At 35.7% G+C, this 14,942-nt stretch overlaps 2 pseudogenes; both read left to right on the top strand.

Annotated features, from left to right (window-relative positions):
• The first annotated feature begins 2,483 nt into the window (after positions 1-2,483).
• Positions 2,484-4,218, top strand: LOC147490177 (putative pentatricopeptide repeat-containing protein At5g40405 pseudogene; annotated as a pseudogene).
• A 2,206-nt stretch (positions 4,219-6,424) lies between these two features.
• Positions 6,425-7,064, top strand: LOC147490176 (putative pentatricopeptide repeat-containing protein At3g13770, mitochondrial pseudogene; annotated as a pseudogene).
• Positions 7,065-14,942: the final 7,878 nt, after the last annotated feature.

Below are 14,942 nucleotides of genomic sequence, written 5' to 3'. Positions count from 1 at the left end.
AAAATATGACACGGTTTATTTATCTGTACGAAATCAAAATCATGGAATCTTTTTAGTGAGGTACTATGGTGTCAATGTGTCGTGCAAGTGCAAGTGCAAGTGCAAATTAGGGGTGTCTCTTTTTTTTTTTTTTTTTTTTTTCCGAAAAGCCAATTTTTTTGAATCCGATATTTTTCCGAATTTGGCAATGATATTTGTATTTCGATATCTGAAATTTTGATATCTAATTTTTTCGAAAAATAATTGACTCGAAATTAGATATATTTTCAAAATCCGATCCAATCTGTGTTTCCAATTAATTTATGAATTTATAACATATAGCGGTCTATTTCATATAGTTATTAAATTAAAACAATAAATTGGGCTAGAGAGTCTCATTTAAAAAAAAAACAACTCAAAAGCCCTATCTATAAATTTTTTGGGTTTTAATACCCCAACATTGTTTTTATCCGCCATAAGTGTTTTTTTATAGAAAATCTTTAAAATCTAAACTTTTGACTCGAGACCTGTTATTTTTTAATATAAATTATTCTCTTTTTCACCCTTCCAAGATAACTTTTTGTAGATAAGATAACTAGGAAAAGATTGAATAAGATTGAATAAGATGTTAGATAAGATAAACTATATAACAAAAAAAGTAGATTTTGGGTTTGAATATAATTTAGTAAAAAAAGTACCGTGTATTGCTCCAAAAGTTAAATTTGACACTACATGTGGGCGTTATAAACTTATACATTTTAAAATGAAGATGCACCATGTTATAAATTTATATATTTTAAAATACAGATGCATCCATGGCGTTATAAACTTATATATTTTAAAATGCAGATGCACCTAATGCGTTATAAACTTATACATTTTAAAATGCATACACCGTAAAGCATTATAAAATCTCAAAGATACAAAATGCATTTGATTATTTATTTTGTGGGTTTGATTAACTACTATTAAATGAGACGGGTTGGTTTAGGGTTTAATATTTATAAATTTAGGATATAGGGATTAGGGTTTAGTGTCTTAAGGTTTAGGCTTTAGGCTTAGGGTCTAGTTTATAGGGGTTAGGGTTTAGTGTCTTAAGATTTAGGGTTTAGGCTTAGGGTATAGTTTATAAATATTTTGGGTTTAGTGTCTAGTGGTTTGGAGTTTAGACTTAACGACTAGTGTCAAATGCGTCCACAAAATATTGAAGGCATAATATTTTTAGTTGCATAATATTTTTAGTTTTTTATTAGAAAAGCTATTGTGTTTAAATAAAAACAATTTCTTCATTATATAGCATCTCAAGTAAAATCATATATCCCAGTGCCACTTAATTTTTGGTGTAAAGAAAAGAATAATTGTTCAAGGGCTCTCATTCCTCAAGACTCATACATAAAAACAAAATGCAGTAGATTTTGGGTTTGAATAGAATTTAGATGCCCTATTTTCATTATATGCATTTTTAAATGTGAAGGCGGGTAGTTATAAAGTGAAATTTTTTTGTGTGAAATTAAATTTTTGTTTTGTATCCCACTATGGTACTTGGATAGATAGTCGGTTATGTTTGTTTTTTGAGGATATTTTTCGACCTATTCCCTGTGAAGTTGGATAACAGGTGGTTAGTTCCATATTCGGTCAAATTATGGGGTATTAAATTCTAAACAAATTTTCAAGAGAAGTCTTAAGACTATTAAATATTTATAATTAACTCCTCTAGACTAATTTTTTGTAAATTAAAACTACATATAATTTACAAACCAAATAAAAATCTTAGAGAATTAGAACATTGTCTCTCACAACTTCAAGAAATTAATATTGTAATTCTAGTAAATGTCTCAATTTATCTCATATTCCTATTTACTGAATTAATGCATTAACATGTAGAAAAAATTTACTTAATGAACATGTTAAAATATCTAGGTTGTTTGCTTAATTAATAAATTTCAAAATAATTACTAAATAAATATATTAACTGGATAAAAAAAAAAATGGTCATTCTAAAAGAGAATCCGATTATATAATTTAAATTTCTTATTTATTTTCATATTTTGCGGATTCTGAAATTTTCGAATTTTTTTCTATCGATCCGAAGTGCAAATTGCAATGGTCACAAATATCGGATTTGTTGAATTCCGATATATTGCACCGATACGATATTTTATTCTAAAATTCGGACATGTATATATCAATACAGAATTAGCGGTGGAACAAATTTCAAACTGATGAGTTCAGCAAATCAACTAATCTCCCTTGTCCAAAAAAACACTTTCCTCCTCAACTTGAACCAATTAAAACAAATCCACACTCAAATCATCACCAACAATTATTTCCACATATACCCTTTGCTCTCCCACTTTCTTTCTTCTTGCTGTCAATCTAAAAACTGGACTACGCATTACTTTTTCTTACAAAACATACACACACCCAATTCTTCATTATACAACACATTCATTAAAGACTCAATTAAATGCCAGGGACAATTTGTTGTTGGAATCTACAACACTATGAGAAGGTTTGGAAATGTTGAACCAGATAACACTACTTTTTCAATGATTCTTCGGGCTTCCGTTGGGTTTTCTTCAATTAAGATTGGAGAGTCGTTTCATTGTCATATTTTTAAGTTGGGTTTTGGATATGAGCTGTTTTTGCAAACTGGGTTGTTGGATTTTTACTCCAAGCTTGGTGATTTGAGTTCGGCGAAAAAATTGTTTGATGATATGCCGGAGAGAGATGTTGTAGCGTGTAATGCGATGATTAGTGCATTGGGTATGCATGGTTATTTGAATGAAGGAAGGGAATTGTTTGATCGGATGAGGGAGAAAACGTCTTCATCTTGGAATACTATGATAAGTTGTTATTGCAAGTTGGGTGATGTTGAATCGGCTCGCATGCTCTTTGATAGCAATCCGGTTAAAAATGTGATATCGTGGAATGCCATGATAGATGGTTACTGTAAGTTGAACCAGTTCACAATAGCTAGGGAGTTGTTTGATCATATGGGGTTCCTTAAAAATACCGTGACATGGAATACAATGATTTCGGGTTATGTTCAACATAGGGAATTTGGTAGAGCAATTTCTACATTTCAGGATATGCAAGCGGAGAGCGTGAAGCCTACTGTAGAAACCATGGTGAGCTTGTTATCTGCTTGTGCTCATCTTGGTGCATTGGATATGGGTTATTGGATTCATGGTTACATTCGACGCCAAAAGCTGAAAGTTGATGTATATTTGGGTAATGCCCTTGTAGATATGTACTGTAAATGTGGAAGTCTTGAGTCTGCTCTTGATGTCTTTCATAGGCTCTCTGTAAAGAACGTCTTTTGTTGGAGTTCACTTATTGTCGGTTTAGGGATGCATGGTTATGGAAAGCAAGCAATTGATGCGTTTGTTGAGATGCAGAAAGAGGGGATAAAACCTGATCGTGTTGCGTTCATTGGTCTTTTGAGTGGATGTAGCCATTCAGGTTTGGTCTATGAGGGTGGACAGTATTTCTCTCAAATGCATGGAGTGTATGGAATTAAGCCAGGAATTGAGCACTATGGTTGCATGGTTGACCTTCTTGGCAGATCTGGCCTCCTCACGAAGGCCTTAGAGCTCATATGGTCCATGCCCATCGCTCCAAATGCAGCTGTCTGGGGAAGCTTGCTCCGGTCATGCCAGCTTCATAAGGATACAAAATTAAGTGAACAAGTGACGGAACATCTATTAAAGTTGGACCCTGTTGACGGTGGAAATTATGTTTTTATCGAATGTATATGCATCTCTGAATCGTTGGAGCGATGTGGAGACTTGCAGGGAGTTGATGGCTGAGAGAGGTATCTCTAAAACAGCAGGGTGTAGTTCAATTGAGGTAGGGAATGTGATCCATGAATTTGTAGCAGGTGACACTTCACATCCGCAATTTGCACAGATCAACACATTTCTGGAGGAGCTTGCCAAGAAATTAAGTGGGATTGGACACAAACCTGACATGACCTTTGTGCTGCATGATATAAATGAAGAGGAGAAAGAGACTTCAGTGAGACATCATAGTGAGAAGATTGCTGTTGCTTTTGGGCTTATGAGCACACCTGAGGGAAAGTCAATTCGGGTGGTGAAGAATCTTCGATCATGTAATGATTGCCATTCTTTTATAAAGCTTATATCAAAGATATTTAAGAGAGAAATTATTGTGAGGGACCGGAACAGGTTTCACCATTTTCGAGACGGATTGTGTTCTTGTAGAGATTACTGGTGATTGTCCGTGTACTATTCCAGCCAAAATTTAAGGTTTCTACTATTCCAGCCCTTTTCAGTACATCGTGGGGGTAATTATAATTGATGACGATAACTGGATTTCTTCTTGGTGGAAATGAATAGAACCGTCTTGGTGTTAATGGAGGAAAAGGCATACTATGGCTGGAGCTATTTACACAATTACACCTACCTCTATATCAAACCTAAGGTTCAGGCGTTCAGCTATTCCAGCCAAAGTTTCAGAACAGTTCAGTGACTAAATATATTGTCTGGGCAAATGAATTGATCACCAGAATTTAAATGGTATGTGTGTATGCTGTCATTATGGTGATGATCAATGAGGAGCTCGTTCTTGATGTGGAGCCCGAAGAGCTATGGAAGGAGAAGTGTTTAAAATTGATTATTTATTCATCTGGAAAAGATTATTTTCTCTTCAAGAATAATAAGGCATATTAGCTGAAGCGATGCTCTGTGGAAGAAAGAATAGAAGTGGCCGGAATAACCTCACTTGCAGATTCTGTAGTTGTTTCTAATGAACAATTAGAAGTAATTGACGAACAGAACAGGACAATAAAGAAGAAGAATGAAGACCTGTCAGCATGGCAGCTGTTCACTGGCATCAACTGACACACTTTTGTAACTAACTAACTAACTAAAACTGTTTGTAAACCGACTAACTGAAGTCTATAAGTAGATTCTCTATACATGAAAATATTAAGACTTGTAATACCATTTCCCATTTTGAGCTGTAGTCTCATTTTATCAAATTCTATCCTTGGGAAATTAGAACAGAACTTATAAGCAATGGCCCCGTTTCTTTTCTTAGGCAGTCATTAATTCATTAATTATTATTATTAAACGCGGGAATACAATTCAAACCCTTGAATACCAATTTTCAAAAGATAGCGATGTCAAAAAATTCTCATCTCTCCCAGATTATCTAATCTTCCATCTCCAAAACTCTCTCCTTAAACCCAACCAACTAAAACAAATCCAAGCACAAATATTCACCAATGGTTTTCTCAACACTTGTTCCACAACTCTCCTCACTAACTTCCTCACTTGTTGTTTTCGATTCCGTAATCTCCGCTACCCTTTACTTTTCTTACAAACTTTACCCAACCCAAATACTTCTTTATGGAATTCAATCATTAAAGCTTCTATAGAACTCGGAAACAATCGAGAGTTTTTGTTCATGACTTATTACAAAACTATGCTTTGCGAAAATGTGGGTCCCGATAAGTCCACATTTGTTATGCTTCTTCGTGTTTGTGCTTTGAGTAATGAGAAAATAATGGGAGAGAGTTTTCACTGTCAGATTATAAAGATGGGTTTTGAGTTTGACTTGGTTTTGCAAACTGGGTTGCTTAATTTTTACTCCAAGGTTGGGAATTTGGAATTTGCGAAAAGGGTGTTTGTTGAAATGCCTGAAAGAGATGCAGTCGCGCATAATGTGATGATTTCTGCTTTGGGGAAACATGGGTTTGTGAGTGATGCTAAAAAATTGTTTGATGAGATGCCTGGGAAGAACTTGTTTTCGTGGAATTCTATGATATCTGGTTATTGCAAGTTGGGTGATATTAATGCTGCTCGGTCGACTTTTGATTGTAATCCAGTCAAGGATGTGGTATCGTGGAATACTATGATTGATGGGTATTGTAAATTAGGCAAGCTGACGATAGCTAGGGAGTTGTTTGATAGCATGGGATCGGTGAAGAATACTGTGACTTGGAATACTATGATCACTGGTTATGTTCAATGTAGGGATTTTCATAGAGCGATTTCCACTTTTCATGAGATGCAAGCGGAGAATGTGAGGCCTGATGATGTAACCATGATTAGTTTATTATCTGCTTCTGCTCATCTTGGTGCTTTAGATATGGGGAACTGGATTTATGCTTACATTAGGTGCCGAAACATCAGAATTAATGTGGTTTTAGGAAATGCATTGATTGATATGTTTTGCAAGTGTGGGAGTATAGAAGCTGCTCTTAGTGTCTTTCATGGGCTTTCTGTAAAGAACATCTTTTGTTGGAACTCAATCATATTAGGATTAGGATCGTTTGGTTATGGAGAGGAAGCTATGACCGCCTTTGCTGACATGAAGAAGGATGGCATAAAACCAGATGGTGTCACCTTTGTTGGGCTTTTTGAGTGGGTGTAGTCATTCAGGCTTAACCTCTGAAGGTAGGCACTATTTTTCTCAAATGCTTCCTGTTTATGGAGTTGAGCATGGAATTGAGCACTATGGTTGTATGGTCGACCTTCTTGGCAGAGCTGGTTTCCTTGAAGAGGCTTTAGAGCTGGTAAGGGCCATGCCCATGGCACCAAATGTGGTAGTATTGGGAAGCTTGCTCCATGCCTGCCAGGTTCACAAAGATACCAAACTAAGTGAGCAAGTGTCAAAGCAACTGTTAGAGTTAGACCCTCATGATGGAGGAAATTATGTGTTCTTGTCCAATTTTTATGCATCTGTAAATCGTTGGCATGACGTGGAAATTTGCAGGAAGTTGATGGTTGAGAAGGGAGTTCAGAAAACACCAGGTTGTTGTTCCATTGAGGTAGATAATGTTGTGCATGAATTTTTTGCTGGTGATTCTTTAGCATCCAAAATTCACACAGATCAGCAAATTTCTAGATGATATAGATATAAAGTTAAGAGGTATTGGGCATCAACCTGACATGAGCTACGTGCTACATGATGTAGATGTGGAGGAGAAACAGAGTGCAGTGAAATATCACTGTGAAAGACTTGCTGTTGCTTTTGGGCTTATGAGCACGCATACAGGAAATCCCATTCGATTGGTAAAAACCTCCGAACATGTGGTGATTGCCATGCTGCTATAAAGCTCATGTCTAAGTTGTTTGAAAGAGATATAATTGTGAGGGACAGGAGTCGGTTTCATCATTTTCGAGATGGATTATGTTCTTGCAGAGACTATTGGTAATTGTCTGATTCTTGGCGATGTCCCATGTTCTCCCATTTGTATCACCGAGTAATTTATTAACATGCAATGTCCACGTAACCATGTAAGTTCCCAGTATATTTGGTTGCATCTTCAAATATGATTATCCTGACTATATCTCAATAGAAGATCCATAATACTCCGTTTTATATCTGATCAGATCTTTTGAATTTGATCACATGATATTTCAAAATTGTCTTGGTTGTGATGGGATACACCAGTGTTTGTGTTTTCCCCAGCGTTGCTGAATCTGATGTGAAGAGAACAGCTCCTGTGGTGATGAATTTTACGGCTAAAGATTGCAGGGTAGGTTGTGGTTCGTGCGACATATGGTAGAGACATTACGGGCTTTTATACTGGTTGAGAAGAAACTGGTTTGGAGAATAAGAGGAACTAAAAAGATTTACCACCTCCATGATAAAGCCTTGAGAATCGAGATACGCTCCAGCCATGCAGTATACCTTTGTAAAACAAATTCACACCGGGAGATTCTGAGTAGCTATTGGAATAAGATAATGGCAGGTCTCTATTTCTCTTAATTAGAAATTCTTTTAATAATTCATTGCATATACAGCTATATGCGATTTTTCTTCAACTAAAAGAAAATTTTCAAGTCTGATCTTTTGATATTTTGCTTCGATGTATTTATTCCTTAAATAATTATCACTTACACTATTTTATTCATCATTTATTAGCAAAAGGAAACATGCATTCATTAGACTAGTTGTTTGTTTCACATTAAACTGTTAATGCCTTCATCAGGGTTGCATTCGTATTTTTAGCCAAACCCAGCAAGAAAGTAGAAAACCGGCATAGAATTTTGGTCCAAAATTCAGGCTCAGTTTTAACTCATCTTCAGTTTGACCAAAATATGAGTTTAATTTTAATGGCTTCACCAAGCCTAAAGCAGGGGAAGAAACCCCAAGAAAAAGTTTTGGTTAAGAGCTGATTTCTTTGATTAGAAGAAGACGAGAGGTCATCTTCTTTTGGATTTTGAGGTCTACGTCAGCCTGCTCTCAACAAAAACCTTTAGTCCTGAGTCCAACCTGATTGCCAACGGATCAGGGCAGATCCAGAATTGCCACTCAAGGAGGGGGTGCGACTACTAACATACACTACAAATATATTTTTTGGGGTGAATTATACACTCTTATAACTAGTATTTTTTTTTCAAGAAATTGGTCCGAAGTCTCAATTTTGGGGAAAAGAAAGTCTAGAAGACACCAATTTTGTAAAGTAACTCACAACACCAAATTCTAGCAATTAGTAATCCATGATTTCAAATTTAGTAACCCTCAAGGACAAAATAAGTTGGCTCGACTCTTTTACTTTTTTTAAATGTCAGTTATACCCTTCTGTGAAATTTTCTATTTTTTTAAAATATCAATTTAACCCTTCCGTATTATACCCTAATAATAGATATGAACAATGAGTGTTCATACCTATCAATGTATTAACATTAGGGTATGAATATTGAATCAACGTTAAGGTATGAGCAATCAATGTTCATACCTAAGGACTATGAACATCGAATATTCATACCGAATCAACGTTCATACCCAAAGACTATGAACATTCAATGTTCATACCCAATCAATTTTCATATTCAAAGAACTATGAACATTGAATGCTCATACCCAATCAATATTCATACCCAAGGGTATGAATATTGAATGTTACTACGAAAATTTATGAACATTCAATGTTCATATTAAATACACCGTCGTTTAGATGCGGGCGGAACATTAATTATTTCGTCGGGGTATACTTGACATTTCATCTACCCGATCCATTTTTTATTTCGCGTCAAGGGTATACTTGACATTTCATCTATCCGATCATTGTGAGTTACGAAAAAAAAAAGTGTCATTGAGAGTTACTTTTTCGACAGTTTTGTCCTTGAGAGTCACTCTCTGTTTTTTTTTTTGACGGAAAAGTTGGGTGTGCTGCCCGCCCCCTTTGGATCCACCCCCTGGATGATTGGCCCTAACTAGGACTTCATTCAACATTTCAAGAAAAAATTCGCTCCTAGGTGCTTAGGACTGAAAATCCTCTTAAGCACCCATCCACCACACATCCATCTTCTTTTAAAATAATCATTAACTCTAGTTAATTAAAATCTAGCCAAATATTTATTTTATTTTTTTCTCCTCAATTTTTGTTCTTTAATTTGTATTTCCATAAAAAAAAAAAAAAAAAAAAAAATTGTGTTGTAGATTTTTCAAGGGATTCTCCTTCATTCAATGTGAATTTTTTAATTTTATTTTGTATTGTCTATTATCATCAGTATTTTGGGTTTGTACTACAGTTACAATTTGTAATTGTATTTATGTTTCTTTCAAAATTATGATAAAATTTAAGAATTTTTTTCTATGAATGTTAGTGTAGTTTTCAATTTATTATACAAGGTTTTTTATTTTATTTTTTTATTCTTTTTGGTTTTACCACCAAAGTTGAAAGAAGAGGGAAAAATATATGAGAGAGAATAATATATTTGGAGTCTTATGAAGTTTTCATTATTGATATATATATATTTTTATGAAAACACAAAGAAAGGAAAGATATGTGGAGAAAAAAATGAATAGATTTGGAGAGAATAAAATAAATGTTTGGTATTTTAAATAACTAGAGTTAATCATTAGTTAAAAAGATGGTAGATGTGTGGTGGATGGGTGCTTAGAGCATCTTTAGGAGAGTTACAAAAAAAAAAACCAAAATTTTAAACCAAAAAAACATCAAGTAACTTTAAGAGTAACATCAAATTTTCGACATCAAACTACGCGGTTTTAGATAAACCGCGCCATATAGCCCACGCGGTTTTTCCAAAACCGCGCCATTAAAGCCCAACTGACAGGCCCAAGCTCACGCGGTTTTGAGAAAACCGCGTCATGTATCGTACATAATTTTTTTTTTTTTTTTTTCCCAATCTCTGGTGCGGTTTTGTGAAAACCGCGCCATATAAGCCCAATTAGAAGCCCAAGCCCACACGGTGTTGGCAAAACCGTGTGAGTGATTTGATACAACATCAAACTTGGAACCAAATATTGGCTGATTTTGTGTTTTCATCAACATGTGACTCTCCTGAAATTGAAAAAACACCAAATTGTTGGAAATTTGGTGTTTGATGCTAGATCGATATCACTCCTAAAGATGCTCTTAGGAGACTTTTCGCTCCTAAGTGAATTTTTTCTTCAACATTTCAACTTAACTGTCTATATACCTGTTCAAACCCAATAAACGCAAATTACAAACGTGTTCTATGAACTTTTTATTTTCGGGGTTTTTTTACTTGCACCCCATTTGAAAACGGAATTAAACTTGTCCCCCCAAATTCAGACCCCCCCCGCAGACTCACTCGCCGTCTCTGTCAACGTATTTTGACCGTTATCTCCGTAGTCAAGACAGTGAAATGTCTTGAATACCCTTTGTCGTTGTAAACTACCAAAATTACCTTGACTTCCCAATTCAAGATCCATTTATTTTCATGTTTGAGAAAAAAAAAAGACACGTGGCGACATCTCGTCCTATCTCGTCCTATCTAAAAAGGGTATTGGTAGTAAGAAAAGACAATTAAAATAAATCTTAATTTAGAAATTAGACATCCCCCCCCCACTGTTATATGCGTTATTAGACATGTCCCCAAATTGTCATTGCAAACAATCTCCATTATTAAACTCAAGATTTAGGACTTAATTACTAATGAGTGATGTGGACCGTTGGATGTGAGTAATTAGATTTTAATACATGTCATGTACATTAGGTTCGAGCCCCAGACTACTACTATCATCACCCAAAAGTTTTAACAATTTGGTAGTTGCCACTTGCAATATGTGAATTTTCACGTTCCCACAAGTCACAGTCCCATGTTTTCCTTTGAAAAGGAACTCAATGAAAAAGAGCTTAGATTGAGAGAAGGTAAACATTCACACTCTTTGAAAGTGTGGAAAAGAATCGTTTTCTACTCCCGATTAAATTAAGTGGCATATCTGAGTGCCATGTACCAACAATTTTTCTGATAAAGCTATGTACCAACAATCACACCTACTGAAAACAATAAACACAACAAATGCACCAAACCAATATACGATAGTTAATTACGTTCAATTCAATGGCGTATCTGAGTGCTATGTCAAAGAACAATTGATAATATTCAAGTACGTGATGTTTGTGACTTAGTTCTTCACTTCTTCTAATCAAAGCCATGAAGGTTGCAAAAGTAGTAACGTGTCTCAATTTCTCAAACCTCAAGGAGGCTGCAGGCCCGTTGAACTCGCATGAAGACACGCCTTATTAAGTTTTGAGTTTTGACCTTAGGTTCTCACCTTTCCCTTACTTGTGGAGATGGCACGTGAAACTCATATGAACTGCTTGTTTAGTTGTTTTGTTTCAATAATAACATAATAATTTTATCACACAGATACTGATTATCTTATGGCGGTTCTTGTGATAATAGGCCGGCTTCAAATTTTCTTATATATTGCAACAATTCAAGAACAAGCTTACGCTAGGCAAAAGCAACTCAAGCTATAGTTGCTTGATTAAATGATTAGTTAACTGTTTATTGTGACATATTGCATTCGACACCAGAAAACCTATAAACCAGATGAAAAATTTCTGAGAATCGAATAATTAGACACTGTTTTTCCTCATTAATATATACAAGTGAGTCGACTTTGTAAAATGAAAAATGTCATATGAGATATTAGCCGTGGTCGTATGACTTGTATCCATGCAACTCGTATTCTTATTACCTTTTTCCAGTATACTCGTTTATTTACACATTTTGATAACCTAGCAATTTTCTGTTAAAAACCATTTGATGATATGAGAAATGCAAATGTCATCCTACAACACAAACTCACAATTTTAAAATTGTTATATGGTCCAAATCAATCAACGCAAAAGTGCTTTGTTGATTAATCGAAATTTCAGGCTGATTTCTATATCCAGTGTATTATATAGTGTCCGGAAATCAGGTGTTCGTTATTTTCTCTTTTCCTAATTCTGCTATGAAGTCAAAGAATGTAACAATAGTTAACTCCTGTTCTTAATTTAATTTGGAGAGTGGACTATAAAACAAAACTTCCAGTTAGTATTAAAAAACAAAGATAAACATCTAGAGTAAATCTAGAGTGAAGTAATCAATGCTGGATCTTAGTCACACAAACCGTGGAAAGTGGTCATCGCTCTCAAACCGTGCTATAGCGATTCGAGAGACGAAGTGGTCATGTTGGAGTTGAGTAGTTTGTTGTTGTTGTTGTTGTTTTTTTTTTTTTTTTTTTTCGATAGAAACATGTCATATTATAGCATTAACATTGCTACACTCCAACAAATGTCCAGACAGCAGGCTCACATCTTGATTTTTGAAAGCCCACTTAGTTAGGTCGTGGGCTTCAAAATTTGAATCTCTGCTAATCCAGTTAAATTTACAAAAGAAAAAAGGCTGACATAAGCCCATAATCATATACCTAATAGAGTCTAATCTCCAGTTCATAGAACCTAAGTTACAGGAATTCTGTAGGTTCTGTACAACCTACTTACAGTCTTCCTCAAAAAGAAAATATATTTTCCCTGTTGTTCTAGCTAACTTGGCTGCCACTTCCATAGCCACCATCTTTGCCACTTCCATAGCCACCATCTTTGCCACTTCCATAGTCACTACCAGCATCAAAACTTCAAGTAGCTGCGTCCACCATCTTGCCTTCCCCATCCCAAGCCAAAGCACCCGGTGACGGCTCAAATCTAATTATTTTTGCGAAAAGCGACATCAAATCTAATTACCAAAGTATTTTCTTCAATCAGAAGGAAAGTCATGAGTATCGGTAAATACTTGGACGCATCTACTCCTCTTAGCATATGCTCTTCACAAGAGATCATCTCTGTTGGGTGTTTTACCCTCAAACTTGGTTTTGTTCCTCATCTCCCATATCTCTTGCATGAGAATAACAGCTAGCAGCCCCTTTTCAGCAAAACCAGGATCCTTGGCCTTAGTCCACTCTAGAAACTCATCCAACCAATCCCTGATAGTCATGGCTGCCCTATCTTCCACTCTTGCTCCCAACTCAGAAGCAAACCATACTACCTTAATCCATTCACATTGGAAAAATAAATGATGTGGGTTCTCTAGTTCAGTCAAGCAAAGAGGACAAGTATAGTCTCCATTAAGATTGTGTCTGGTCAGTACATCTCCTGTGGGGAGAATGTACATATATAGTTTCCAGAGAAAAAGCTAAGTGCTAGCTGGTAACTTTGCTCCCCAGAGAGTCATGATACTCTTATTAGTGTTAAAAGAGGATGTGCCTCCTTGCCATTCAGAGTTGGTCAGGAAATGGCAAGCAGACTTAATAGAGAGTTTACCATTCCTAATACCCCATCCGGTGAGTCAATTGCCAGAGTGGATGGTCTAATCACCACTTGCTTAATGAGGGTAGCTATTTCAGATGGGAACAACTTTTCAACCTTGTGGTTATCCCACCCAAAATCATCCCCTAGCATCAAGTCCCTCACCTTTAGGCCTTCAAGGTCTGGTCTGCCAGGTAATATCTCTTCCAGTTTAATGGGGGCATCATTTATGAGGATCCAAGGCTGCTTCATAATATTGACCTTGTCCCTCTTGCCAATGCTCCAAATAACCCCTGGTAGGATATTCCTGGCAGTCTTATGAACTCCCTTCCAGAACCAAGAGGCCCAAGGTGGGGGTTCAACTTTAATATCAAACGAGAACTTCCCATAAACAGCTAGAAAAGTTTTTGCCCATATAGAAATGTTATCTATAAGCGCTTTCCAGGCTAGCCAAGCATAGCCTTGTTCATATCACCAGTTTTCCTCAGTCCTAGGCCTTCCAAGGCTTTAGGTTTGCATATACTATCACACCCTGTGGTGTGGATACTGTTGCTATCTTCCTGCCCATGCCATCAGAAATTTCTACAAGCTTTATCAATCTTTTGACAAGTAGATCGAGGAAGTTTGTAGGTGGCCATAGCAAAAAGAGGTGTAGCCTGAACTACGTACAGCTTGTATGAGAGTAGTCCTCTCACCTTGAGCAAGGACTTTTGCCCTCCACCCCTTTATCTTATTATGCACTTTATCCACCACAAAGTCAAAATCTTCTTTCTTCTTTTGGGAAAAAACAATAAGAACCCCCAAATATTTGTCATTTCTATCAAAGAATCTCATATTCCAAAATCTATCAATAAGTCATGCTAGAGTTGAAGACAAAGGAAGGGAGAAATTGACTAGAATACTAATAAAGCTTGGGTCCCATAAAGCTTTAGAGAAAAAGAAGATAAATTATTAATATTTTTACTTTTTGGATCTTGTGTCTGGTTGAAGTCACAAGTCAGTACTTTATTAAGGATTTTACACGTAAACTATGAGATTGCTGCAATTGTATAAATGGGTTTTGATTTTTGTTTGGGCTCAATCTTAAACCAACCCAAATAAAGTATTATTCTCTTAATTATGCAACGCCGTGACAATATGGACATACTCATTACTCACATCAATATTGTTACGACCTAAAAAACCCTATCCCTTCCTCCTCTTCCTCTCTATTCGCTCACCTTATTCTTTTTATACTGCTGACTTCTGGGCCTCCTCTTTCGGACCTATGGGCCTTATAGGCCTAAATAAGGCCATAACAAATATAACTTTCCTTTTCATATGAAAAATTAAGATAATTCATATTTTTTTTTGTTTTTAATTCAAAATTTATTTGATTAATTTTTATGATAATATATACAAAACATATTATATTCAA

This window comes from Coptis chinensis, chromosome 7 (genome assembly GCF_015680905.1).
Source record: "Coptis chinensis isolate HL-2020 chromosome 7, ASM1568090v1, whole genome shotgun sequence".
NCBI classification, from domain to species: Eukaryota; Viridiplantae; Streptophyta; class Magnoliopsida; order Ranunculales; family Ranunculaceae; genus Coptis; species Coptis chinensis.
Note: the sequence above shows the minus strand (reverse complement) of the source record. Positions and strands in the feature narration are given on the sequence as shown.